Source organism: Piliocolobus tephrosceles, chromosome 15, assembly GCF_002776525.5.
Source record: "Piliocolobus tephrosceles isolate RC106 chromosome 15, ASM277652v3, whole genome shotgun sequence".
NCBI classification, from domain to species: domain Eukaryota; kingdom Metazoa; phylum Chordata; class Mammalia; order Primates; family Cercopithecidae; genus Piliocolobus; species Piliocolobus tephrosceles.
Window position 1 is genome coordinate 99,864,975 of NC_045448.1, and position 27,350 is coordinate 99,892,324.

The window sequence follows — 27,350 nt, forward strand, 5'->3', positions numbered from 1 at the left end:
TTTTTTTTTTTTTTGCCTCCAGGCGGGGTGTGTGAGTGAGTGATGAGTGTGTGTGTGTGTGTGTGTGTGTCTGTGTGTGTGTCTGTGTGTGTGTGTGTCTAGCTACAGCCTGAATTGGCACACGGAGAGCTACGCTGCTTGAGATGAGTTGCACTGGATTTCTTCAGGTCTTTGTTTTTGTTTTTGCTTTGAGAAAGAGTCTCACTCTTTCATCCAGGCTGGAGTGCAGAGGCATGATCTCGATTCAGTGCAACCTCCACCTCCCAGGTTCAAACCAATCTCCTGCCTCAGCTTCTGTAGTAGCTAGGATTACAGGCATGTTCCACCATACCCAGCTAACTTTTGTATTTTTAGTAGAGATGGGGTTTCACCATGTTGGCCAGGCTGGTCTTGAACTCCTGGCTTCAAGTGATCCACCCACCTCGGCCTTCCAAAATGATGGGATTACAGACATGAGCCACCACACCTGGCCCGGGTCTGTCTTTCACTTGGTCTCCTTCCCCACTGTCAAGCTGATGGCCATGTCCCTCTATGCCAGCAGTGCATGTGTTTCCGTCATTCTCAAGGGTAATAGCAACTTACAACCATTCCATAGGTAGTATAGACAGTTGTTTAATTATATTATTCATGCCTCTCTTAAAAGTAACATCTGTATACCTTTTATTTTAATAAAGCATTACAATTCAACATAATTGGAAACATTTCTGACTATTTCCTGAAGACTCTTAAGGATTATTCAAGTTGCATGGTGTGGGGCAAAACCAAGGCTGGCTCTCAGAGGGTTAAAAACGCCTGTCTGGAAGGGGACCTTGAAGACTGCAGCTCATCTGAGGAAACTTGCCCAGCCCTGAGCATTAAGGCAGGAAGCCACCTAGAATGGTAAGGACCACCCTGAACTCGGGAGGCTTTACAATTTATTTTTTCATTAATGAGTGCTTCAGAAAGTGCAATGTCCCTAATTCCCTTCTTTGAAAGATGGAAACTTTAATGTGCAGTTAATTAAATGTTGTGTTGATTTGCAAGCCCTGAGCTCTCAGAGGCCTTGGGGAGGTGGAGGCAGGTTTAGAAATCAAACAATGGGGGGACTGACTGTCCCCGATCTGACCACAGTGCAGGCGGCACTGTTTGCTGCAGATGCCTGGGAGGCGTCCGAGGCACCCCTGTGGCCAGACCTGCCGTTCTGAGCCTCGGTGATTTGTGAATGGCTCTGTTTACCGTTGAGAGGAGCAGAGCCCAGGCAACAGGTCCAGGCCCCGGCAGGGAGGAGGCTGGTCCGAGCCTACATCTCTCTCCTGGCTGCCTGGCTTTCAGAAGCATTCTTTTAAAAATTTTTTTTCCTAGTGCTTCAGCATGTCTTTGTGCTGAGAGGAGCTGTGTCATGCTGGAATTCTTTTCACAACAAACTAAAGAACCCAGCTGTGGCGCTGGCTGCAGCCTGAGAACCTGCAGGGTTTCTGTATGCAGTTATTTACTAAGGGGAGCAGTGAGGCTGCTGAGGTGGGTTTACTTGTGCAAATCCTCAGCAGGCTTTGCAATGCCGGCAGGGCTGGGGTGGGGGACTGTGGGCATCCACCCTCCGGGTGGGATGGGGTGGGGCGGGGCTGGATGGAAATGCAAAGGCACTTACGAGATCGCAGAGTGCAAAAGGGCCACAGAGCTGATCTTAGCTCTCTCCCATTTTATAGATGAGGAAACGTAGTCAAGAAATTGAGTGTGTGATTTTGCAAGAAAAAGTGTGGTTTGCTCCAAATAACTAGAGCCGGTTAACAGTGACAAGTTTATCATCCATTTGGCCCTGGCTAAAGGCACAACTTATGCAGTTACCACGTGACAACTTGCAGGGTTATTGCTACCACAGCACACTTCCCTCAATCCTCATTCATAGCAAGAACAAAGCATCAATACCGAAGGAAAATACACTTGCTATTGTTTTGGCATGGGAACCCCTTTCTTGTAACTCTTCTGCATGGTCAGCTTGTTTACGATGCCCCCAAAGAGCTGGCAAAGATCTGAGGATTGACTTTGGAGGGTCTTGGCAGTGCTACTATATTCTTATTATGAATAAAAATTTTAAACCCAAGCTGATAAACATATTTTTTTCACACTGAATTCATCAGGAATACATTAACATTTTCTAAAAGGTAAAGACAGAAAAAATGAAAGAATTGAAAGGAGAATATTAGGATGTATTTGGCCACTAGGATCTCTGTTTCCATCAGCTCCTGTGTATAAGCCAGAACTTCACCCCATATAACTAATGCACAGGGAATTAGCCTATGGAATAATGATCATTCCTGATGAACAGAATAAGAGCTTGTTCCCGTGTATGCGCAGAGCCATTCATCCTAAGAAAGAAATCTGGAGTGAAAGCGCACAGCATATTTTGCATAGGTTCTGTAAAAGGATCCAGGCAAAACAGGCTTTGCAACATTAGTTATGATCATATATGGAAAAAGCAGTTACTTTCTGGGGTGACATATGGCTGAATTGGTACAATGCCCAGGAATCTCAATGTCCCCCTTAGAAGGGTGAGCCCTGGCTTCATCCTTCACCCACATTGTCAGTGGGACAAACTGCACAGGCAGCTCATGGACAGGTCACCGGTAAGGAAAATCACATCCACCTGTGCTGAGACCAAAGCTGCTGTTGGGCTCTGGCAGCTGGCAAGCGCTAAGGTCCCCTTCCGTGATCAAAAGTTTTTCTAAAGCAAGAAAATTATGAATGGAGCCCAAGCCCATCTGCTTAAGATTCAAGCATGGAGACATTTCGTAGTAAACAACAACAGTGACAATGCTGACAAAAACACAACACGTTTTATTGTAAGGGTGATTCCACCTTTAAATGTTGAAAATTTCACCTTGCTCTGATACTCTTCTGTAACCAGTAAACCTATTTCCAACATTCCTAACGTGGCCAAGCCAATCAGTTGAGCCTTATTGTGGAAGAGATGGGGAAATGTGATCGCTTGAATGTGTGATGTTCATTCATCCACTCATTCATTTTGCTAACCATTAATTAATTCAATTAACCCTCTTGAGCCCAGCTCTGTGATAAGCATTAGGAACTCCAGATGATTTTTATCTTCAAGGCATCCAGCCTGGGGAGAAAAACAGACGTACAACTAAGCTGCAGAGGGACACATGCTTTAGTTATGGGGACACCTGGAAGGGAGTGAGAAACTCCTTACAGTTCACCTTGGGAAGCTGGGGAGGACTTGAAACTTCTAAGTGGCCCTGGGAGCCACTGGAGGTGGGAAGGGCCAGTGCCCGTAGGCCTGGGCCTGCCTGGCTGAGGATCCCAGCTGGGCTACTGCCTTGCTGTCTACAAATGATGGAGCCCTTCCAGCCTCAGCTTCCTCACAAGTAAAACGCAGACGGCAATGCCTCCTTCCAGTGATGTGAGGATTCGATGGGAAGTTTCATGAAAGCGCTTAGCAGGGTTTCTGGTGAGAGCTCAGAAGGTGGTAGTTTGGTGTTGCTGGGGGAAGGGAAGCCTGGGCTGAGAACACGGGAGGTGGAAAGTCGCAAGTGGTCTTCAGTCGTCGGAAGGCACTGTTAGATTCACTGTTCACAAAGAACGTTTTGGGACATCTTGGTCTACGGATGAGAAGGAAGGACAGAAGCTGGTGAGTTGTGGGCCGCAGGAGCAGCAGGGAGGATACTGAGGCAGTCCACAGATGTAGCTGTGAGGGTGTCCTGGAGCTGGGGAGAGAGAGAGGAGTGGATTGGAGACTTGTTTGGAAAGTGTTAATAAGGTAGGCAGGACTGAGGGGAGAGAACAAGAGAGAGAGAAGGGGGCAGATTTTGATGAGAGGTGACAGCAACCGCAGTGACTGAGAGGAGCAGTAAAGCCAGGAGCAGGCTGAGGGAAGAGGGAGTGGCTTCTTTCAGAAGAGGCGCCGCCTCCCTAGCAGTGAGCAAATGTGTTTAGGAACATGTTCTTCCTTCCAATCCAGAGACGGATTGTTGAGATGATTCCTGCTTTCCGGCTCCCCGACACCCGCTGTTCTTTAGATCCGCTCAGCGGCACTTTTTCCTGTGCCATGTGCCCAGATCTGAGCGAGGCTTGGGAAGATGCGAACGGGCTGTAAAATCTGTCCCCAGAACAGGAGAGTAAGAATGCGCGGTGTGGGGCTGAGCTGAGTCCAGGGAGTGCGAGAATTTAGCAGTTGTGCTGTGCCTGGGCGTTTCAGACTGTGCCACAGCCGGGCCTGCCTGTTCGGCAATGTGGCTGAGGAAGGGAGCCAGAGACGCTGCTGCAGGGCTGGCTGTGGGCAGTGGCAGGAAGCAGACAGAGGCTCTCTGGCCACTTCTCTCCCCTGGAGGCCCTCCTCCCTCTACTGCCCACTGCTGTGGACAGTTGCATCCTGGGGCTCTCTGTGGCTCTTCCATTAGTACCCTGGGGCTGGCATAAGCGACACGTCCTCTACCTAGGGCATTCAGGTATTCATCAGTACTTGGTGAGCACCTCCTAGTGCCAAACTCTGTCCTGGTCACAGGAGAGCACTCCTATCCATGTGTGGTCCCTGTCCTCACTGCGCTTTGGGCCGGAGAGGAGCTCACTGTCTGATCCTTTTCCCCAGCTGTGGCTTAAGAGGTTTCATCTCTTGCTAGAGCCCTTCCAGGCAGGCAGCAGGTCCTGGTTTGTGAGCAAGGGGTTCCTCCTTCATTTTGGAGCCTCGGCTGCCCTGCCTCCCCAGTATTCTGGTATTCTAGTAGTGCCTCTCTGCGCCCTGGCTTTAAAGGCTAAGAGAAGTTGTATTCTGGAGACCAGCTCCAGGTTCTCCCACAGAGAGCAAGCTCCAGGGACAGGCAAAGTGTGTGGCTTCAGAGAAGAGTGAGGATCTTGCCGTCTCTTTTACAGGTTGGTGCGGCCTTTTTAGCAGTGTTAAACCCCTGACTGCTGTCATCAGTGGTGTGATTTTAGCAGATGCTCCCTCAGTACTTTACAATCAACCTGCACCGAGCACTTTGTGCAGGGGCGGGGCCTGGTCTGGGGACCAAGTGCTTTACGTTATCTCAGCCTTACCCCTAGATCCTTGGAAGGCAGAGAGCATTTGGGAACATCTGTGCTATGAGCGTGGAAAACTGGGACTCAGGTAAAAAGGCTGGTCCCTGGTTGCACCGTTGTTCATGGGTGGGTGTGGTTTTCGAGCTCTGATATTTGGATTCTGAGTCCAGAACATGTTATATTCTGGCCCATGCCCTCTTCCTGAGTTCTTGAGTTTTAATGATTTCATTTTCCACTCTTTTTAGGCACTTTGGTAAAGGAGTGTGAGTTTTGGGGAAGCTCAAGGAAGAGGTACCAGGTAGAGAGAGGGCCAGGGCTGAGTTCATGGGCTCTTTCTAAATGGAAATGTCTCACATTCAAGTAGGTTATGGCATGCGTCAGGAATATATTTTCTCTCTAACAGTGATAAGCAACATGCAGTCATTAAGCTTTAGGAATGCAAACATCGATCTAATAAACTCAGGAGCAAAAACCTCAGTTCAGCTGGTGGAGCCCTCGTTCAAGTGTGAGCAGTAACTGTCTCTCCAGCTGCAGCTGACCCTGCCAGGCTGGGGCTGAGGAACCATCTACCAGCCCAGGACAGACAGAGGCTGACCCAGAGAGATGGCATCTGAGGCCATATGCATGCAGCTGGTGTCCTGGATTGGGGTTGAGAGAGAGACACAGTCCTCTATCCTTTCCACACATATCCTCAGGAAACGATCTAGCAGGATGTTCATTTTTCACTATTTTGTGAGTAGTTGGTGGAGGAGGCAATGCCACCGAGAAAGCATTTTGCTACCCTTCCTTCCTGTGTACTGAAGACATTCTGTATATGTGTATTTTACATATAACTCCTAAAAATATGTAGACTGTAAATATTTTTATTTGTCCTGAATTTTACTTTATGCAAAAAAGGCATCATACTTTAAATTCTTACTGATGAGAGTGAGACACCTGAGATGGCTCTGGTGGAAGATGGTAGGTTGTACCGTACTTGGATTCCAGAAAGTGAGGCCTCCCTGTGTCTATGGGCTGGGAATTGGTGGGGGCTCATTCCACCGGGTGTTGGAGGTGTGTCCTGTGGCTCCTGTAAATTGGAGGTTTCTTGCCATCTCAGGGGCCTGAGCCTTATGTGGTAGAAAGACACCAGCAACAGGGAAGGGATGGTCAGTGGGGACAAGCTAGGTCAGCTTTGTCCTCAGTTCCATCCTCAAGATGGGCGGGGAACTTATTGCACCCAGTAAGTTCTCATCCAGATACTACCTTACCCCTGAGGTTCTATCCTTGGACATATTCTTTTATTTTTTTTATTTTTATTATTTTTTTTTTGAGACAGAGTCTCGCTCTGTTGCCCAGGCTGGAGTGCAGTGGCCGGATCTCAGCTCACTGCAAGCTCCGCCTCCCGGGTTTACGCCATTCTCCTGCCTCAGCCTCCTGAGTAGCTGGGACTACAGGCGCCTGCCACCTCGCCCGGCTAGCTTTTTGTATTTTTTAGTAGAGACGGGGTTTCACTGTGTTAGCCAGGATGGTCTTGATCTGATCTCGTGATCCGCCCGTCTTGGCCTCCCAAAGTGCTGGGATTACAGGCTTGAGCCACTGCGCCCAGCCCTTTTATTTTAATTTAATTTTTATGAATGCATCTTAGTTGTATATATTTATGGGATACATGTGATATTTTGATACAAGCATACAATGTGTAATGATCAAATCATAGTAATTGGGATATCCATCACCTTAAACATTTATCATTTCCTTGTGTTAGGAACATTCAGTTCTACTCTTCTAGTTATTTCGAAATATGCAATAAATTATTGTTAACTATAGTCACCCTACTGTGCTATGGAACACCAGATCTAATTTCTTCTATCTAATTGTGGTTTTGTACCCCTTAATCAACCCATTTTTAATCCCTTCTTCCTCTCTACCCTTCCCAGCCTCAGCCTCTGGTAGCTGTCATCTATCCTCTACCTCCATGAGGTCGCCTTTATAGCTCCCACATGTGAATGAGAACACGTGACATTTGTCTGTCTTTTTTTTTATTTTTAATTTTTTTGAGATGGAGTCTTGCTCTGTCTCCCAGGCTGGAGTGAAGTGACGTCATCTCGGCTCACTGCAACCCCTGGGAATATTCTTGTAGTACAAACTCCTGCCACCTTCTGCCACAGCTGACACCTGTAGGATAATTATATTAGCTTCAGAGGAAAGCGAAATGATGACCAGAGACACCCAGATATTGTTCTCATTGTGAGTGTGGCTTTCAGTCAGTTAACGACAGGGACGTTGAGGGGAAAGAGGAAGTGCATTCCAAAGGCGAGTCGGTAGTGGTGTTTGCTCATGAGGCCTGCACTGCTGCACTGGCCTTTTCTCTGGTCAGATTTTGAGGGGTTGCCACCTCAGAGTTGGCCATGAGAGCCAGAACTTCCTGGAGCTGCATCCTTTCTGGCCTGAAGACCCTGATGGGTCTGGCAGGCTTTCTCACAGCGGGAATGTCACCGAGGGGTCCTACTCATGGGGTCAGTTAGGGAAGTTCCTCTAGGTGGAACTCTGGGGTGTTTGATCCTCTGTATGGACAGATACTGAGTCTAAGTTTAGCTGAAAGTCACTGCTCACATGGACACTGTAGCCTTCCTTAGCCCTGGGCTGTTGGGGTTTGGCGTGAACTTGTCGATCACTTAAGATGAGATATGTGGTACTTCAGCCATTGAATTACTTATTTGTACAACTTAACAGATTTCCCAGGTGTGGAGAAAAAATTTGCAACTTAGACCAAGGACTTGCAAACTTTATTAGTACCTCTGCAGGTTTTTTGTTTTTGTTTTTGAGATGGAGTCTCATTCTGTCACCCAGGCTGGAATGTAGTGGCACGATCTCAGCTTACGGCAACCTCTGCCTCAGCCTCCTGAATAGCTGGGACCACAGGCTCCTGCCAACACATTTGGCTAATTTTTGTATTTTTAGTAGAGATGGTGTTTCACCATATTGGCCAGGCTGGTGTCGAACTCCTGACCTTGTGGTCCGCCCGCCTTGGACCTCTGCAGGTTTTTAATCCCTTTGGGGGCAGGCATCACGATCTTCCATCTGTGAATTTCATGCAGCACCTACTAGTGACCAACACTTGCAGGAGGTTCCACCCTGATAGGCACTTTTCCACCCTCGTTAGCCTCACTACGAACCTAGGAGGGATGTACGGTTCTTACCATGTTTCTCTTGTAACTGAAAAATTGATTTTGAGCATATGACTTGCTCAAGATTCCATGCTGGCAAGTGTCTGGGCTGGCCTTTGGCCTTGGTGCACTCAGTCTACCCTTTAAACCACGTGGAAGTCCAGGCGGTCCTGGGGAGGGTTTGTGGGTTAAGATAACCTGGGAAATTTTCTCCTGGCTTTCATCTTAGACTGAATCTACACAAGTGGCACAGCTCTCCAGGGAAGGGTGGGCCAGTCCCTCTAGGCAGCCTCTACAAATGTCCTTATAACCCTCATTGCCAAGAACTCTTTTTTTGATATTGAACTTAAATCCTCCTCACTCAAGGTTGAGCCGCAAACTTCTCACTGCATACTAGATGGGGATGAAACTGGTTACAATGCTTTGTGTGTAAATCTACAGTTCTTTGAGTAGACACACACACACACACACACACATACACACACACTAAACAATCCAATTCCTCTACATGCTTTCCTTGCAATATAATAAAAAGCTCAGAGTTTTGACTTTAGGATTATTTTCTTTTGTTTGGAAAATATTCCCCCAATCAAATCTAACTTAACTTTTGATTTCTCAAAATTAATATTTTTCTAGCTGATACAATTTCAGTATGTATATTTTATGGCAGAAATAGTTAAATTACTGAGTTTTCAAAGTCCTGGCCTATAGACTGTTAAAATTATGAAGTAGATAAACTTCCTAAAGAAATACACACCACATGTAATAAATTCTTGGAAAGGAAGTGTCCATGAGCTTAAGAGTTAGGTGATTCTGTCTCCCTGAATGGAAAGGCATTAAGAATTAGGATTTTAAATTTGGAACCATGTTTACATCATAGCAATTTGTACTACATAAGAGGAAAAGCTACAGCACTTGGCTCTATTCTATTTTTATTTCCATTATGGACTACTTTTGTGTGTTTCTATGAATCCTATTCAGAAAGGAGCCAGAGCTGTGCAAGTCAACAGATTTACATTTGGCCAATATCTGAAGTAATGGGCATGGGTGCAGCAGGGTGAATAGAGGGAGGTGGGAAGGGAGCAGAACCCCCTAGAACCATACAGAGCTGCCCTTGCCTCCTTTTAGCTGCCCTTGCTCCTGCCCCCGGCCCTGGCCTGCCTGGTCACAACCTCCTGCAAAATGCAGAAATGTCAGGAAAATGAATGGAAATGCCCACATGGTGGGTGGGGACTTCTAGGGGAGGCACTCATTTCTGATTTTGTTCTGCAAGAGAAGGTAAGAAAGCTAAAGCAAGGGAGAGGAGAAAGGGAGACGGGGAGAGAGAGGAATGGAGAGGAAGGAAAGGGGCAGGAGGCAGTGAGCAGCTGTCAGGAGGGAGAAGCAGCAGAAAACACCAGTTCTACCTCCAGGCTGCTAAAATCCTCCTCCGTAGACTCAGCCCCTGTGGGAGCTGGCAGTGTGGTCCCTACTCCTCCCAGTCCCCTTGCACCTGGTCTAGGCAGTGATGTGGTGCTGGGGAGCACAAATGGCCCCACTCCTCAGCTTCCTTTACATTCTCCACTCCCTCCCTCCTTGCCCATCCTCAGGGCACCTAGTGAGGACCTCCTGAGCCTGCTCTCCAGCGGGGGCTGTGCCACCCTTGCCTCCCCCTCCAACCTCCGCAGGCCTCAGCAAGTCCCTTCTCACACAGCAGATGCCCTGGCTCACCTCTCCTCACTAGCTGCCTCTCCTGCTCCCGCTGCCTGGAACCCTGTGCTTTTGCTGCCCAGAAGTGTTGGCAGTTTCCCCCAAAAAACCAAGTAGTGCACATCTTGCTTCCTAAGTCTGGAATAACAAACACGACAATCACTACCCCACCTCACACCCGTGCCAGGGAGGGGCTCAGCCGTTGACACGCACAGCCCTACCAGCTGGGCACCAGGATTGTCTCCGCTTTCCAGAGCTTACACTGAAGCTTGGAGAGACTAGCCGATTTAAGGGGAGGCTGGCTGGCCTGTGCGGGAAGGTGTAATAGACAAGGAAAGGGACACAGAAAAAGAATGAATATAAATCTAGCACCCGCTAAGTATCAGGCTATGCTAGGCATGAGCGTTACTTCCGGATCTAAGATGCTGTGATTTGAATGCCAAGCAGTCATATTTTTTCTAGAACAGAGATTTTTGATCACTGTTTAGTCAGAAGAGAGCCATTTCATCTTCCGCAGACTTTATTTTCTTGCTATTTAAGCCACGGCATTTTCTGGTTTGATAAAGTAAAGGGAGTCTCTTTCACCTGCCCCTTTTCCTGTTGTCAATCTTCTTTTTGGTTCCTTTGCTTGCAGCTGTTGTCTGCCTTTGAGTCACACAGAACCACTTGCAGGAAGAACTCTAGAGAATTTGGGAAGAAAGGGGGAGAGGACAGACAAAAGGTGCAATTTTTTTTTTTCAAGAAGCAGGAAAATGTAAAGAAAATAGAAGTTGTTCTCAAGTGTGTCGGCTGCTGTCTGACACAGGTAACATTTCTTTAGGTGGCTTCGCTTCCCCTCCCTCCTGCCTAGCCAGTTCTTCATCATTTTTTAACATCTCTTTGGGGACAGGGACATGAAAGTGAACCGCAGGTCAAAGGCAAGAATTAGGGGTTCTGGGGCCCTTTGTCAGACGGCCTCACTGCTCCTTTGTGCCCATGCCTTCCCGGGAGCTGGTACAGTGGCTCAGCGCTCCAGCCACATCAGCCTCTCCTGAATGACAGCATCACACCTTCCTCCATCCCATTTACATTTCAAACTGCCACCCGCCTGCTCTTGATTAATTATTTAGTAACCCTGGCCACTTGTGAGCCTTTCGGAGCTCACGTTTCACGTCAAAGGTCCAATCCTTTTTTATCCAAATCTTCTTTCCCTGAATCCATGTGTAGTTTTCTGCATGAAATGCTATGAAATTCCTTTTGCAGCCTCAACACCCAAGGTATTGGCCTCCCTTCTTTGTGGTGGAAACTTCTGGACATTCAGCCACCGGGCATTCACAAGACTGGAGTCTACCTGCCTGGTTCCTTCCCTACCTACTTCTGACTTTGGTCAACTCTATTATTATTATTATTGTTATTATTATTACTATTATTTTTAAGACAGTCTCACTCTGTTGCCCAGACTAGAGTGCAGTGATGTGATCATAGCTCACTACAGCCTTGAACTCCTAGGTTCACACGATCCTGCTGTCTCAGCCTCCCGAGTAGCTGGGACTACAGGTGCATGCTACTGCACCCGGCTTAACTCTATTTTAAAATAAGTAGATAAAGGAGTCTGGAAGGCACAGCCACAGGCTCTCTTCTGTTTTTAATTATTGATGGAATCTGTGTGAAGAAGTGGGAGAGATGTGGGCTTTAGAATTCGGGAGCATTTCAGTGTGTCCCTGGCTCTGGCACTTCTTTGCTGTGTGAGATAATGGGTAAGTTACATACTCTGAACCTTACTTTCTTTACCTCTACAGTGGGTATGGAAATACAGAGGCAGCAGGGGTGTCAAGAGGGATTCATGAAGGAGTAGCAAGAACAATACATGCTGAGTTCTCACCGTGAGGATTTGATGACTCTCTCAAACAGTGCAAGTCAGATAATCCACACAGGATCAGTCCTCAAGAACAGTCAGGATGGCCGGGCATGGTGGCTCACGCCTGTAATCCCAGCACTTTGGGAGTCTGAGGTGGGCGGCTCACTTGAGCCCAGGAGTTCAAGACCAGACTGGCCAACATGACAAAACCCCGTCTCTACTAAAAGTACAAAAATTAGCCGAGCATTGTGGTGGGCACCTGTATTCACAGCTACTCAGGAGGCTGAGGCTGGAGATTCACTTGAACCCAGGAAACAGAGGTTGCAGTGAACTGAGATTGTGCCACTGCACTGCAGCCTGGGCGACAGAGTGAGGCCCTGTCGCAAACAAACAAACAAACTAACTAAAAAAACAGTTAGGTAGTTTATACCATGACACCTTTACCCTGTGTAAAATTCTTACCAATACTGATGTGAACTAGTATGAAAATTCCATGGTAAATAGTAACTTTTCAATTTGTATCTTCTGAGCTTTGGAATTCTATTTCTTACACTAATTAGTTGTGTGACTTTAGAAAACCGATTTCATTTTTATGGGCCTCCGTTTCATCATCTGTAAAATGGTCCCCACTAAATCTACCTCTGAAAAGTGTGAAAAAATGAAAGAGGTAAGGTAGGTTATACCTGGCACATAATAAGCATTCAACAAATGGTCTTGCTTTTTTGACATCACGGTTATTTAATATCTGTTCATAGATAAGCTTTTATCAATTCTGAAAAAAAAAAACAAAGGAATGTTCATATTTTTCCATTTTGTTACCAAAAGTATGATTAGATTTTAAAGAAAACAGAGCACATCTTTCACCACATGAGAATAAGGAATCTACTCTTTTTTGGCAAGAAAAAAAAAAGCCATAAACACAACTGACGTTAATTCTCTGTGCATATTGCATCTTGCCTCCTTGCTTTACAGTTTTCGGAAACCAAGCGTCCATCTGTCTCTAAAGACCTATTCTAGGTTCTAGAAAAGAAAACACCGTCTAGATCTGTTGATGCTGTCGATTTGGCTGACTTAAAGCCCTTGCGTGACTTCCTCTGCTGGCGCGTGCGTGAGGCCGGGATGCTGATTTATGGCTGCCTCTGTTCCGCAGGTTAACCCCGTCGCAGGTCACTCCGCTCTGTTAATTGCATCCTAAACCTTCCTCGGCTCTTCGGCAGCGAAATCGCAGCAGAGGAGATGGCGCAGCTTGGTGCGCATTGCTCATTTGTGCCCACATGAAAAGAACTGCCAGGATGCCCAGGACACCAGCTCCCTGGCTTCCGCGGTGCTTGTGCAGTCCTGAATCCGCCCAAGAGCTGTGGATCTGAGCCCACTGGCTGCATAGCCGGCTGCCGGCTCCATGGAGGGGCCTGTGTCGGAGAACACTCACATGTTGACTTCTTTCTTCAGTCTAGGCCCTTCTTGGCCCCCTTGGTTATTCATTCTACATAATACACCTCTTATTTCAGTTCAAATGTCTCATGGAAGAGGCATTGAAGAGAGAGTGGATGCCCGTGTTTGTTGGCTGTAGGTAGCATTTACCACTCCGGAGGTAGTAAAAGAACAAAAGGAGAATTTACATCTATTTCTCCTATTGAAGGGAAAAGCAATTAAATCACCAAAGTCAGATTCTCGAGTAATTGCTGGGCCCTCGGAGGGGCAGGCAAGGTGAAGTGTGAGGCCCCAGATCTCTGTCTTGGTGGGGCGGACGTTGCCTGTTGGGGACTCCAAGCAGAGGCGGGGCCAGGGAAGGCAGCCTGCAGGGAGAAACCCAGAGCCTCTTGCCAGCCTCCCATCCCAGCTGCTATCCATGCACTTGTGTAGTTTCCCGGCTGTCCTGGGGCCAGGCAAGAGGTAGCAGGGCTCCAGCTACAGAAGTTATAGGAGGCGACTCTCAGAGCCTTGATTTCCTCCATTTGAAATACTGAGAACAGTGTCTTCCATGCCTACTTTCTTTTTTTTTTTTTTTTTTTTTTTTTTTTTGAGACAGAGTCTTGCTCTGTCACCCAGCCTGGAGTGCAGTGGCGGGATCTCTGCAAGCTCCGCCTCCCGGGTTCCCGCCATTCTCCTGCCTCAGCCTCCTGAGTAGCTGGGACTACAGGCACCCACCACCGCGCCCGGCTAGTTTTTCGTATTTTTTAGTAGAGACGGGGTTTCACTGTGTTAGCCAGGATGATTTCGATCTCCTGACCTCGTGATCCGCCCGTCTCGGCCTCCCAAAGTGCTGGGATTACAGGTTTGAGCCACCGCACCCGGCCCCATGCCTACTTTCTAAAAGCTGTTATGAAGATTACGTAGACTCATACCTGTGAAGGCTGGTGAAAGAATAAAACAGCCGAAACACAAAAAGTGTTAAAAAAAAAAAAAAAAAACAACAACACTTCCCTTCCAACTAATTAGTAGATGAGTTCGAATCCCAAGCATGCCGGACAGCAGCAGTCACAGCAGAGGGGTGAGGGCCCCAGCCCTTACCAGGTGACCTCCCATCAGCCAGGAGGACAATGGCATGTGGCAGTGCCGAGCACCACCTGGCTGGGATCAGTTCTCCTGCCTTCCTTTCTCCTTCCCCGGCCTGGGTCGGTAGCACGGTCGGGAGAGCCAGCAGGCGGTCTTTCCCCGTGTGCGGAGGCAGAGGAGCTGTCTGAACGTGCAGAGTGGCTGCTGCCAACGCGGCTCGGGATCAGGAGCTGCCCTGCACCCAGTGATCTCTTCAAATCAGTGCTCACCCAGAAGGAAAACCAATTTACATTGGGTGAGTAACAGAGAATGCCAACTTCGTGTTAGGAGATGAAGTTCTTCTGGATGAAGGGAGGCAAGAGTCCTTTTAAAATAAGATTTTCTTTGTATGTGTTCCCACTGCTGAATAAGGTGTTCCTTAGGCCAGCTCTAGGCAAAATTGTGAAGCTCCGTTTCAGCTCCCCAAATCCCCCCTTGTTTTAAAATAGGTCTGTGACTACAGGCGCCCACTACCTCGCCGGGCTAGTTTTTTCTGGTATTTTTTTAGTAGAGACGGGGTTTCACCGTGTTAGCCAGGATGGTCTCGATATTGTGACCTCGTGCACTCCAGCGGGGCGACAGAGCGAGACTCCATCTCAAAAAAAAAAAAAAAAAAAAAAAAAGGTCTGTGAAAACTGTTACAATATCCAGGCAAGATGGACAATAGTAGAACTGACATTTAATCTTCATTTTGAAGAGCAGTTAAGTGGGAGTGAGATTATAACACTGTTAAAATAAGATTAATGTTATAATAAATGCTAGCATCCCAGAACAATGGAATAGAAATATAATGAACAGCCAAGGCTGGTAAGTGGAAATGTCATCAACGGCCACATAGGTAGAGTAAGTTACTACCTTTGAGGATTGAGTTGGACTGTGCATAAAATGAGATCCAGAATAACTGTGGCTTTAACTAGATAGAGGGTTATTTCTTTCTTACATAAAAATCGGGACACCACCCTCCCTCTTTTCTCTGTCTCCTCTGGAGTAAGGGCGACTTTGCTTATCTAACACCCTGGACCCTGGGGTGTCTGGCCTCCATTGCTCATTGCTTCTTCTTTCTTGTGGTTCCACATGGGCTTCCATTCCCCAGGACACCTCTAGGTCCAAGAAGACTGCTGTAGCGCTGCCCATCACGCTTGCATTCCCGCCAGCAAGAAAGAGGAATGAGGAAGATGTGGCAAAAGGCAGACACCTGCTATCTCTTAAAGAAGGTTCCCAGAAGCTGCAGCACACACTTTCAGTTACATCCCAAGGGCTGGGCCGTGGTCTAGGGCCATACCTAGCTGTATCTATTCTGTCAGCCAGTACCTGCAAAAAACAAGTCCTATGAAAGAAGTGGGAAGCACGCTGGCTACCACTGATGATCTCTGCCATTTGTGTAATTTCCAGATTTCTGGGAAGTGCCTCTGCCTTCCCCTACCTTCCCACATCTCCAAGTCCACTTAGCTGATCCCTGCATCTCTCAACAGTTGTTAAGTCTCTCACTAAGACAAAGAGGACTTTCTCACGCCGAGACCTTCTTGCTCCAGGTCACTTGGAGGGTTCCTGGTGCTGATTTGTTTTTTCCCAATATTTCCTCAGTTGAGCTGAGCTGATTTCCGGGCGATTCACCTCCAAGATACTTTTTTTCTGCTGTTCACACTCTCAGAGGGTGTTACCTGTTCAAGCAGACAGCACTCACTGAGGCTCACTATATGCCAGCTCTTACACTCAGTTTTATATTCTTTTTCTCACGTAGTCTCTAGCACAGCCCTGAGATGATTGCTCTTCTTAGAAATTAGGGTCAAAACTGTGGTACACACCAGTGTGATCCTATGCCCTAGCCCTGCTGCCAACCATTATGCCACATTACCTCTCCTATATCCTGTGTGATCTCTGTCGCCACTCCCACCTTATAGGTTAGGGAAGAAGGTGAGTAAGTTTCCATGGTAGGCCAGACACGGTGCTGAGTCGTGGGGACAAGGCACATTTCTCTAGGTCCTAGTTCTCAAGGTGTGTGTGTAGAGCAGAGGGGAGGGGAGCTGGAGGAAGCTACACACAATTCCCATATGATACACGGCCAACTGGGATGTTTTCTAAGAGGTGAAAGTAGGTTACTTTCACTGCAGGTGTTCAGGAGATGTAAGGTTGATACACCTAAAGGGTGGCATGAAACGAGTCAACTACTCTGCCCCAGCTACCCCTCCTTTCCTGTGGCGTGGCTGGAGGGCTTCACCAGTCCACACCCAGTCGAGTTAAGGTCCTTACTATGTGAGCCAGGTGTCAGCTGGGCTCCTGCCCCGGAGGATCTGGTCAAATTTGACTGGAATCCTCATTCCGTGGCCTTGGAAGAACTCAGAGTCCTTCCTGCAATTTCTTTTCCTTAGTACTTCCTTCCTTCAGCCTCCCTTCTCCTCAGTGCCCGAATGTCACCTCCCTAGTCCACGCCATTTTTTTCATGGAAGGTCATTCTGAAGCCTGTTTCTCAGTTTAGCAGCTTTATTGGAGAATCATTCTCTGAGATAGGACCCCCTTCTAGGAATCCCCCCAGTCTTTTACCAGAAAATGCCACCCTTTTTGCCTTTTCTCTCCCTCCTCTGTGATAACTTCAGTTTTATGTCTAACACATGATTCCTCAACACTTGTGAATTTTATACGCAACCAATTTATGAAAGTATTTTTCTCAGCAAGACCTGATTTCTTACACTGTAAGAGATCCTGGAGAGTTAAGTTTCCTTCTCTTGTTACTCTTGATGTTTTGGTGACTGTATTGGTACAGCAGAAGTTAATCTAAATCTCCAGGTCAAATAGCAATGCCATGATGCTGTTGAAAGTGGTGATGAGAAACCCTGGTCCCTCATGTGGGCCTGGGAGGCAGGGCCTTGAGATTATGGTGAGGTCATTGGCTCTGAAGCAATGGGACTGGCTACCGTCAGATGTGGCAGTTGCTAACAATTGTGAAGATGGTTGTAATGAAAACACCGGCTTCACAGTGTATGAGTTGGGCCATTGATGGAAGCCCTAGAGATATCTAGTGCTTACCACATCTGGGTATTCATTCCTGAGCACATGGGAAGACTCAGGTTGCCCTGAAAGTAGTTCAAGATCAATTAACCAACACTGCTCAGTGGACTTTGAGTAAAAAGGCATATCATTTTTGTTCTAAGGCAGTTAAGAGTCTCCCATGCTCGCTGTATCCTTGGGAGCCAAGTGTTGAAATGGTAGCAGCACAGAACGGAAAGACCTTAGATCCCTGAGACACCAGACGGAGGAGAGCCCTGCTGACCTGCATCAGACTTTGCATGAGCAAGCTATAAGCTTCTATTAGGTTGAACCCCTGCTACTTTATTTGTTACTATAGCTTGGCAGAGTGTGTTCCAACAAACACAGATAATATGGAAATATATATAGCTTTTACTCAGCGCTGCCACTGGGATATTTCTGGATATTTAGTAGCTTCCAAAGGTTTGCTGGTTAAGGGGTGTTTTGGAAGAAGAAAGGGATGATTTTCTGTATTCTTTACTTATTTTTGTTGCTTTTTTCTTAAGTGGTCATTATTTCAAAAAGACTAGGTAATAAGGTGACAGGTACTGAAGTAGAAATGCCAACAGACAAAATTGGAGAGAAGCATTTGGTAGGATGATTTGCAAAAAACCCCTCAAGCCTCTGCTTGCCTAATTGATATGCTGTTCTGGAACAATTCAGCCTGACACAGGTGCTCCCGCAGGTTAGTTAAAAGGAGAATGCGGTGCAGAATCCATATGCTACCATTCCACCTTTCAAAGCAGCAGAGAATCTGAGGTTCTGTCTCCGTTAGTAATCAGCAGACGTAACAGGTAAACATATATCACACCAGGCTCAGAAATCCCTGGAAGATACTTTGTGTCCATTCTGTTCTACTCTGAATCTGTTCTTAATATTGGTAAAATGGGACAAGAGGTTGGAGAAGAAGAAGGAAAGGAAACCCCCAAAAAGTTTTGGAAAGCAGAGAGTTCACGTAGTCTACTCTTGGAATCTTAAAGAGTGCACAACAGAGTGCCTAATAAAGTGTAAAGTGAATATTTATTGAACCAATGGTGACAATAAGCTAAGATATTGAACATACCAGTTATCAGTGGAGATTCTGGCTCTAAACAGAGGTGGTTAGTACCATCCAGTGCAGCTCACCACCTGACACACACATGGCAAAGTCTGGGGCAGCTAAGTCTGCATATGATGTGTGTAGTTTAGTCTTCTGTTCCATATTCTCTGATCCAATTCCTGTGGGCACGGACACTCCAGTCACAGAACAGCAGCTCCACATTTGGAGGCTCCTGAAGAAACCAGACTAACTGTGAAAATGCAAGTGAAAGTCCTGCTCTGTTGTATTACAGGTGCTGCTTCTAGAAAACCCCTTTATTAGAAAGCAGCATGAAACCAGCGTTGGGATATAAGAGCATGTGCTTTGTTAAAAGAAAACCTCTTTCTAATACTCCCAACCAAAGGGCCCGAGGTCCTGTCTAACTAAATGCCACCTTTCTCTGATTCTTGGAGCTTCATCTTCAAAGACTGAGAGGATCCTCCTTCATCTGAAACCTCTCGGAAAGGGAAAGGTTGGTCGTGACTTGTTCCCTCAACAAGGAACTTCAGGTACTACCAACTGTGTTCAGTAACCCATCTCTGACAGGTGAATATGTGAGGGGTCCTGGAGTTATTATGCCAATTCTCCGTGTTGGTGGGTTGCCAACGTTTACTTGTCTTATTGAGAAAAGAAAGAATGAGCAAAGAAATCTTTCCTTTTCTTTCCAGGATGCTCTCCAGGAAAATTCCTGCTAGCTTAACTCAGAAGAAGAGCAGCCGTGTATGAGCCTGTTCCCCTTGAGAATTTCCTCTTCCTTCATTAGTGTCTTGTGATGGCCACATTTTCCATTTCTGTGACTTCCTATCAGCTTTTAACTGCAAACTAAAGTTATTCTGGCATTAGCAATGTGATCTCAGGATTCCCACAACTAGCTTTCCTCAGGATGAATATTGGGACGAGTTATGGCAGCAGACTGTATGATAAGGAGCACTGGAATGGGAGTCAGAAAGCACTGTGAACGCTATAGGGCAAGTGACTTCACCTCTCTCAACCTCATTGTCATCAACTGTAAGTGAGAGAGTGAATGAAGGATGCTTCCAGCTGTCAAACCCTGTAAGTCAAGAGAAACTGTGCTCCAGAAGAGAACATGTACATTGGCCAAAAAAGTATTTGTACATCCTTCACCCTATTCTTGTAGATGAGTCTGAAGGAATTTTGAATTCACCTAGCAATTGCACTGTCTTGATTTCACATGGAAAACACAATTTCAAGAAGTTAACCGCAAGGCTCGCACACTGGCTGGCTTCCAGCCTTCTCCTCACAGAGTAGATTAATGAATCCAGACAATTACTGTCAAACAAAGGAGCAGGTTGGAAATTCTTGGAGGAATTTTTTTTTTTTGTACAGCTTATGTTTTTTTTTTTGTACAATTTATATATTAAAATGAGAGCCCTCAAGTGAAATTGTTTTCATGAATAATGTAAGTAACTGTTCTATTTATCTAGTGCTGGTTGGGTAAAAAAATTACAAAAGTTGGGTCAACTGACCAGTTTGAAGGACAAACATGATTCCAGCTTTCTTCATTTTTTTTTCCCTAGGACCACAGCAAGTAGAAGAATTTTATCATGAGTTTGAGCAAATAAGTCATCCAATCCCAAACCAAAAGTATTTGAAAAGTAAACCATCACAACACCCCACCTCAAACAGGTTTAATGGGAAGCAGTGTGTGTATATAGCACATCTTATAAAATGAAATAGGCTGGATATAAAATTTCTGAAAACAAAAATCTCTCAATTAGGACCTTCCCCATGTGTGTGCCATTACCTTGATAAAACTGAGACTTGACCAGTGGCTCAATAAATTTGGAGAAAACAGAAACAATGAGGCTCTCACTTCAGATTCACACTTTTTAAATTTTCTTTTATGTTTTCAAATTTATGGTCATAATGCAGGCTAGGTATTGCATTTTGACAATAGAATCTGAAACAGCTACAACTCTAGATTTTGTAAATTCTTCTTGACCATGGCAGTGGCTTAGTTTTAACTGTGATTACTGTCTCATTGGTCACTGTTTGGACAGAAAGGACATTTTATTGACAGGTTAGTCCCCAAAAGACATATTTTGGATATCTTTTTCAAATGTTCAAATTATGGATGGCTTAGTTTATACCCTTTGCCCCAAAATGAAAATTCTGGCATTCTCATTAGCCTTCTCATAAAGCAAGTCTTTAAAGCTTCCCCAACACATGTGAAAACCGAATTTTATGAGGATTCAAGACCAGCCAGGAAACTTTAGTAAAGACTAGATTTCAGAACAGCAGATCTTTAGTTGTGCAAAGGACATTGCTAAACTTCTGGGTTGGAAGGTATCCTGATATACCTAATTCTATTTATGAAACTGCATATGTGCTTTGAAACTCCGTTTAGATCCAGCTCTTTCAGCTAGAGATGGAAACCATATGTGTGTCTAAGGCCCTTATGTTTTGCCTTGGAGAGTCTTAGATTTTGTTTTGATTTCCAACTTGGCATCATTTTCAGATTTGGAGGCATCCTGGGTATGTCCTTGACCCTCTGTGTCACGCAGAAACATTTTTGTTATCCATTATTACTCTTCTTAGATGAGTCCCATGGCCATATGCTTAGAAAGGTGTTGTGCCTTTCATTCTTAAAAAAGTGGTTCTAAGTAAAACAGAGATCGAAAGAAAATATGTGGAACATTCAGGCTCACAATCTTGTACATAGGTAAAATAGTTTTTTGTTTATTGTGTATTTGAGTTAATCAGGTCTTCTTTTCCCCTTTAGTCCTTATTTCTTTTGTGGGAAGTGGACTAAAGCTTCTGCTGCACCATGAACGCAAGAATTGTAGACATATCCCAGTGGCCAGATGGCTGGCTACCCAGCAAATCTATCTTCCCATTCACTCAAGGTAATGATCTAGCTGTAGCCCAGTATGTGACCTCTCAGTTGGCGACTATGTTTCAAGGACCACTTGCAGGTGTGTGTCTGAGTTCCTTCCAATGGAATGTGAGCAGAAGGGACAGGAGACATTTCCAGGCCCAGGGTCTGACACACAGCCTTCCCTGTGACTCGTGCCTAACTACAGAGCAGCCGAAGACCAACTGGCTTTGAGCATGCAGGTGCAGGACTACTGTATGAGAGATGAAAAACCTTCTTTGTTCTTAAAATGAACTTTTTCCCTAAAATCGCATGTAGACCTTGGGGCTCATACATAAGAATTAAAGAGGAAGAAGAAAAGAAATCTCTTTTTGTTTCCTTGCATAGAACCGAGACATGGAGGAGTTTGGTGTCTTAGTAAGTAGTTGGATTTGGCTGAAATGAGTGTGTGAGGGTGTATAAGTGTGTGTGTGTGTGTGTGTGTGTGTGGATTACAGGAGGCCTCTTTTTTAAATTTAAATTTAAAATTTTTTTTGAGGCAGGGTCTCAGTCTGTCACCCAGATTGAAGTGCAGTGTTTGATCATAGCTCATTGCATCCTCAACCTCCCTGGCTCAAGCCGTCCTCCTACCTCAATCTCCTAAGTAGCTGGGACTGCAAGTGTGCATCACCATGCCTAGTTTTTTTTTTTTTTTTTTTTTTTTTTTTTTTTTTTTATAGAGAAGAATCTCTCTATTTTGCCCAGGCTGGTCTTGAACTCCTGGCCTCAAGCAATCCTCCTGCCTTGGCCTCCCAAAGTGCTGGGATTACAAGTGTGAGTCACTTCACCCAGCTGAAAGACTTCTTAGTGAGCACAACAAGGACAAGCACTGGGGTCAGATTCCCAAGGTGGACCCACATTTGAGGGATGGTCATGGTCAGAGATAGTGCAAGGGAGGGAAAGAGTCCAGGAAAATAATGAAGTAGCAAATGCTGGAGAAAGTGGTATCAGGAAGCCAAGGAAGAAGTTTCCAATTGATGCAGATTTTTGCCACTACATTTTTTGCTGTCTTTTTTTGAAATGAGAATAATTCTTATTTTTCTTCTGTAAGACTTTTTCTTATGAAATAAGAAGTTTTCAAAGGGAATTCAATGAAAAAAAATTAACTAATTTATTCTTTGGTCCTAGGGCTTGGTTTAGATCAATAAATACCCATGTCATATACCCAGTGCTACCTGTGATGGTCTAGTTGCTCCAAATACTTGCTCTGCCTCTTTGAATAGTACTTTTTCCAAGCTGCTTTAAAGTTCTAATTTTTTAGCAATAATTTTAATGACTTTGTCATTGTTGAGGAGAATGTGGTAAAGTATCAGAGAGATAAGAGAAACCAGATCTATAGAGTCAAAGAGAAGAGAAGCAAAGGAATAATTATTTGGATGATTTAAGACAAGTTCCACTTTTTAAAAATTAGTTGAAAAATTTTAGACTGGGATGACTGAGAAAGTTGTTTCAAGACTTCAGAATTTATGAGTTAGGATATGCAGGAATGAGATCTATGTTTCTCCAACTTGTCCTGTCTTATTTGACTAAGTAAGCATAATGGTGAAAGGTATAGATTTGAAAATCAGGTGGCCTGGAGTCACAGCTCTGCTCAGCCACTCATTAGCTGTGTGACTTCAGTCAAGTTAGTCAGCTTCTCTGTGCCACAGCTTCTTCATCGGCAAAATGGGGATAACGACAGAATCTGTCATAGCCCAGGTTCTCCCCAAGGTGGAGTGTGAACAAAGGGATCTATCTCTCTGAGTTGCTTATCTTAGAAAGGGATCCCAGATAGCAGGAGAGAGGGACAGGGGAGGTGGGACAGGGTCAGAAGGAAGGCCAACTCAAAGATGTGTGTTAGGATGGCCACTGCTGTGGGTGACAGATTGCTCCAATGTTGAGGACTTGGTCTATCTTGTGAAGACACTGCATATGGCACCAGGCTGTTCACTTTAATCAATCTTTCATAATGTTCTCACTGTGTCCTTTTCACATGTTCTGCCATGTCTTCTTGTCTCTTTCTTTTCCTTTCTTCTTTTCTTTCTTTCTTTCCCTCTCTTTCCTTCTCTCTTTCCCTCCCTTCCTTCCTTTCCCTCTTTCTTTCTTTCTTTCTCTCTTTCTTTCCTTCTTTCTTTTTTTCTTTCTTTCTTTTTTTCTTTCCTTCCTTCTCTTTCTTTTTTCTTTCTTTCTTTTTCTTTTTCCTTTCTTTCTTCTCAGGGTCTTTGTCACTCAGGCTAGAGTGCAGTGGCACAATCATAGCTTACTGCAGTCTTGAACTGCTGGGCCCAAGCCATCCTCCCAGCACAGCCTCCCGAGTAGCTGCAACAGTACCTGGGACTACAGGTGTGCACCACCCCTGCCCAGCTCATTTATTTTATGTAGAGTTGGAGTCTCCTTATATTGCCCAGGTTAGTCTCAAATTCCTGGCCTCAAGTGACCCTTCCTTCTCAACCTCCCAAAGTGCTGGGATTACAGGCATGAATGAGCCACCGCGCTAGGTCATTTTCCCTTTTTTTGCTGAATGTCGCTACCTACCTTGTCCTAACTTCAAGGAATCATCAAAAGCAGATATGGGAACTCACAAGTGATTTCCCACGTCAACAATTCCTCCCCAACCAGCCCTACAACCCGATTGCCCTGTGCCTCTACGTTCTGGTTTCTGCTGGTACATATCCACCAAGTCCTGCCATCTTTTCAGTGTGGGAGTCATTTCCATTCACATCAAAGACTTTATTTTCCCGCGCAGGCTCTCCTGAGGCAAAGGGGGTGGGGTGGGAACAGATCCTGAGGAGAGGCATTATCATCTGAGAAGCACGCTCTAGGTGAGATGTCTGCAGGGATCCAGGTGGGGAAGGCTGCTCTTTTCCAACACAGAGCAGGGCATTGCTTGTACCAGTGCAGAGTTCAGGGGATCTGATGTTCAGGATTCTCAGGCTCAGCTCATCCACCAGCCTCCCTGGCCTCTACAAGGTCTCAGGGACCTGTGCTTTCCTATGAGTGCCCTGACTTCCGCACAGCAGACCCGTCCTGGCTGTGAACACAGTCTGCTGTGCACCTCTGCCTGTCTTCACAAGGCCTTGACTATGATTTTGAGCCTACATTGAGGTGAGAGTTGACTCATCTGAGCCTGTCATTTTCTTTTTTATTAACTTCCTCATATTCAAAGGTATTTTATCTTTTAAGTTAATAGACTTCTTTAAGGGTAATTTTACATTCACAGGAAAAACGAGAGGAAAGCACAGAGAGTTCCCATGTACCCCTCCCTTTACCCCCATGCACAGTTCTTTTATTAGTAATGTCTTACATTAGAGGGATACATTCATTACAACTGAATGAGCCAATATTGATACATCATTAGGAACTGAAGTCCATACTTTACTTCAGGGTTCAAGGTTGATGCTGCTCATTCTATGGGTGTGATAAATGCAGAATGAATGACATGTGTGGTTTCCTTTTTAATGATTGTCACTAACCTGATGCTTCACCATCACCTGTCCCCCATCCCAATCAATCACAGACAAGAGTCGCAGAGACTGACTTTACAAACCCACTCACCCCAGCAGTGACATCTTTGTGGCCATCTGATTAATTGGTCAGTGACCCAGCTCTAGTATTTTATTCTGAGCATACTATTTCCAGGGCTATTCTTTTACCAATTGCCTTAGTCTCCTAGGACTGCCATTCAAAATATCACAGACTGGGTGGCTTAAACAACAGACCGTTCTGGAGGCTGGAGATCCAAGACCAAGGTGCTACCAGGGTTGATGGGTTTCTTGGTTTCCTGTGACAGCTGCCTTCTCACTGTGTCCTCATATGAACTCTTCTTTGGTGCATGTGTGTGGGAGGGGGGAGAGAGAGAGAGAGAGATGCAGAGAGAGAGAGAGAGAGGAGTTCACCCTTTGAGTTCTCTTTTTATAAGAACACTAATCCTATCAGATTGGGGCCCCACCCCATGCTCTCGTTTCACCTTCATTACCTCTGTAAAGGCCCTGTCTCCAAACACAGTCGCATTGGAGGTTAAGACTTCAATACCTGAATTTTGGGGTAACATAAACATTCATTCCATAATGCCAGCTATCCTAACTTAGATCCCCTGAAAGTAGAGGACAAGACAAAGGTTAACATGTGAGTAGTTTATGGGAATGAGATCTTAGTGCACAGGAGTAAAGAGCTGGGAAAGAGAAGCCTGGAGGGAGGGAGGGACTAACTGAGGTGACCATGGTGTATGGCTGGGCTGCTTGGTGCCCAGGACCTTACAACACATGCCTCAGAACTGTGCACCTTTCATCTTCAGTGGGCAATACCCTTGCACTTCCCAGCTCCACGTGGGAGTGCTGAGCAGGATTCCGTGGGTTCCCATGTGACACCAGGGCATCCTTGGGGCAGGAGGTAAGAAGCACAAGGAGCAGTCATGAAGCAGAGCCTGTCATGAAGGGCTGTACCCATGCAGAAATGCTTGCAGCCCGTACAGAGCTGATCATGCAGCAGTGGTTGGAATGAGACAGGAGATTGGGGGGATTAGAGGTAGAAATTCACAGGGTTGGTGTGCAAATCATTTTGCATTTTACACAAAATGAATGTGTGTAAAGTGCTCAGAACATTGCTGATATATGTGGCCGCTAAAGATCTGTCAACTGTGATGGTGATGATGATGATGATATTATTATTATTATTATTATTATATGGAGCAAAAAGAACCAACCAGCCATCTACATACTCATCTACAAGATTGAGTATGCTTGTCTCTCTCTTAGGAAGCTGTCATGTATTATAGATGGACCCCTGATGTCCCCTGATATCAGCTGGTTTTTGGTGACCCCTAGTTTGAATCTGGTCCCTGCACAGTTCAGACTTTTAAAATACATGGCTTTGCTTGAGTCAGGTGAACGTGTGAATTCTGGTATACTCTTCCCCAGCACACTTGCTTCAACCAAGTCAACACCAAGCATGCAAAGCCATGTTGTCATCAATAAGGAGCAAATGTTTCGTTGAGTCTTTTTATCTTGGCTTAACAACATGTAAAAGACAACTTATTCATTAAATATTTTAAAGAATATTTCCCAATATCAAAATATTTCAAACGTTTAAAAAATTCCTGTTATTAACCTATACTAATTGATAGCTTTTTTGTTAAGTTCACTGAGAAATAAAAACACATGGTTAACCATCAAATACATTATGACTAGATTTAATATAAATTACAGGCACTGTGCCTTTGGTTATTACTCCTTCTACGATCTCTAGCCTTGCCAGCTACTTCTTGGGTTCACTCTGGAAGGTGACATCTACTAGACAGCCCTGATATTTGGCGTGGAGAAGTTGCTGGTGGCATAGAAGAGTTAGAAAGTTCCATTGTCTAGGGTAGCCAGCATTTTATGTTAACAAGTATGGCCAGGTTGAATTGGGAAGGGTCAAGCCAATCCTCTTCCCTCAGCTTGTATCTAGACCACAGTATTGTGGAAGTGAACCTGTGAGGAGGGACTAGCAAGGCTGTGGTGGGCATCCAGGGACACGGGTTACCTATGTGAGAGGTCATCCCTGCACTGTGCTCTAGAGGGCGCCATTCGTGCTGGACTCCGGGTAAATGGGGTTCCTGTAGGCATGCGTGGTGGCCCTGGTCTGGTGCCTGGGGCTCTGCCCCTTGGCCAGGTCGCAGGGGAGATTTGAGTTCTCCCAGCACTTGCAGCCTTGCTCTCAGAACTTGGCAGCACCGCCTCTCGTCTGTTGACATTCTTTCCAAGCTATTCACACTGATAGCCCAACACCTTCTTCTTGACCTGGTTTATTACCAGAGTTTATAAAACCAGACCTAGGGAAAGAATTAGGTCTGGGTACACATACGTGGCCAATCTTTAGAGCCTGTCCTATTACAAAATCAGAACAGCAAGATATTCTCAGGAGCAGCTTCCTCCGACCCCCCGGTGTGTTCCTTTTGAGCGTGTGAATTCTGGCATACCGCTCCCCAGCACACTTGCTTCAACCAAGTAAACACAAAACATGCAAAGCCATGTTGTCACCAATAAGTAAAAAAGTTTTCATTAAGTCTTTTTATCTTGGCTTAACAACATGTAAAAAACAGCTTATTCATTAAATATTTTTAAGAATATTTTCCAATATCAAAATATTTCAAACATTTAAAAATATTCCTGTTATTAGCCTATATTAGTTGATAGCTTT

The 27,350-nt window shown here is 45.5% G+C and overlaps 1 long non-coding RNA gene and 1 other non-coding gene across 2 annotated transcripts; one reads left to right on the forward strand and one right to left on the reverse strand.

Annotated features, from left to right (window-relative positions):
- The first annotated feature begins 1,979 nt into the window (after positions 1–1,979).
- Positions 1,980–13,350, forward strand: LOC111542123. The gene is made up of 4 exons (XR_002731460.1): positions 1,980–3,625; positions 5,256–5,370; positions 10,480–10,650; positions 12,833–13,350. It is a non-coding gene; the product is annotated as an uncharacterized LOC111542123 (long non-coding RNA).
- Positions 13,351–26,953: 13,603 nt separating this feature from the next.
- Positions 26,954–27,071, reverse strand: LOC111542267. The gene has a single exon (XR_002731500.1). It is a non-coding gene; the product is annotated as a small nucleolar RNA SNORA72 (small nucleolar RNA).
- Positions 27,072–27,350: the final 279 nt, after the last annotated feature.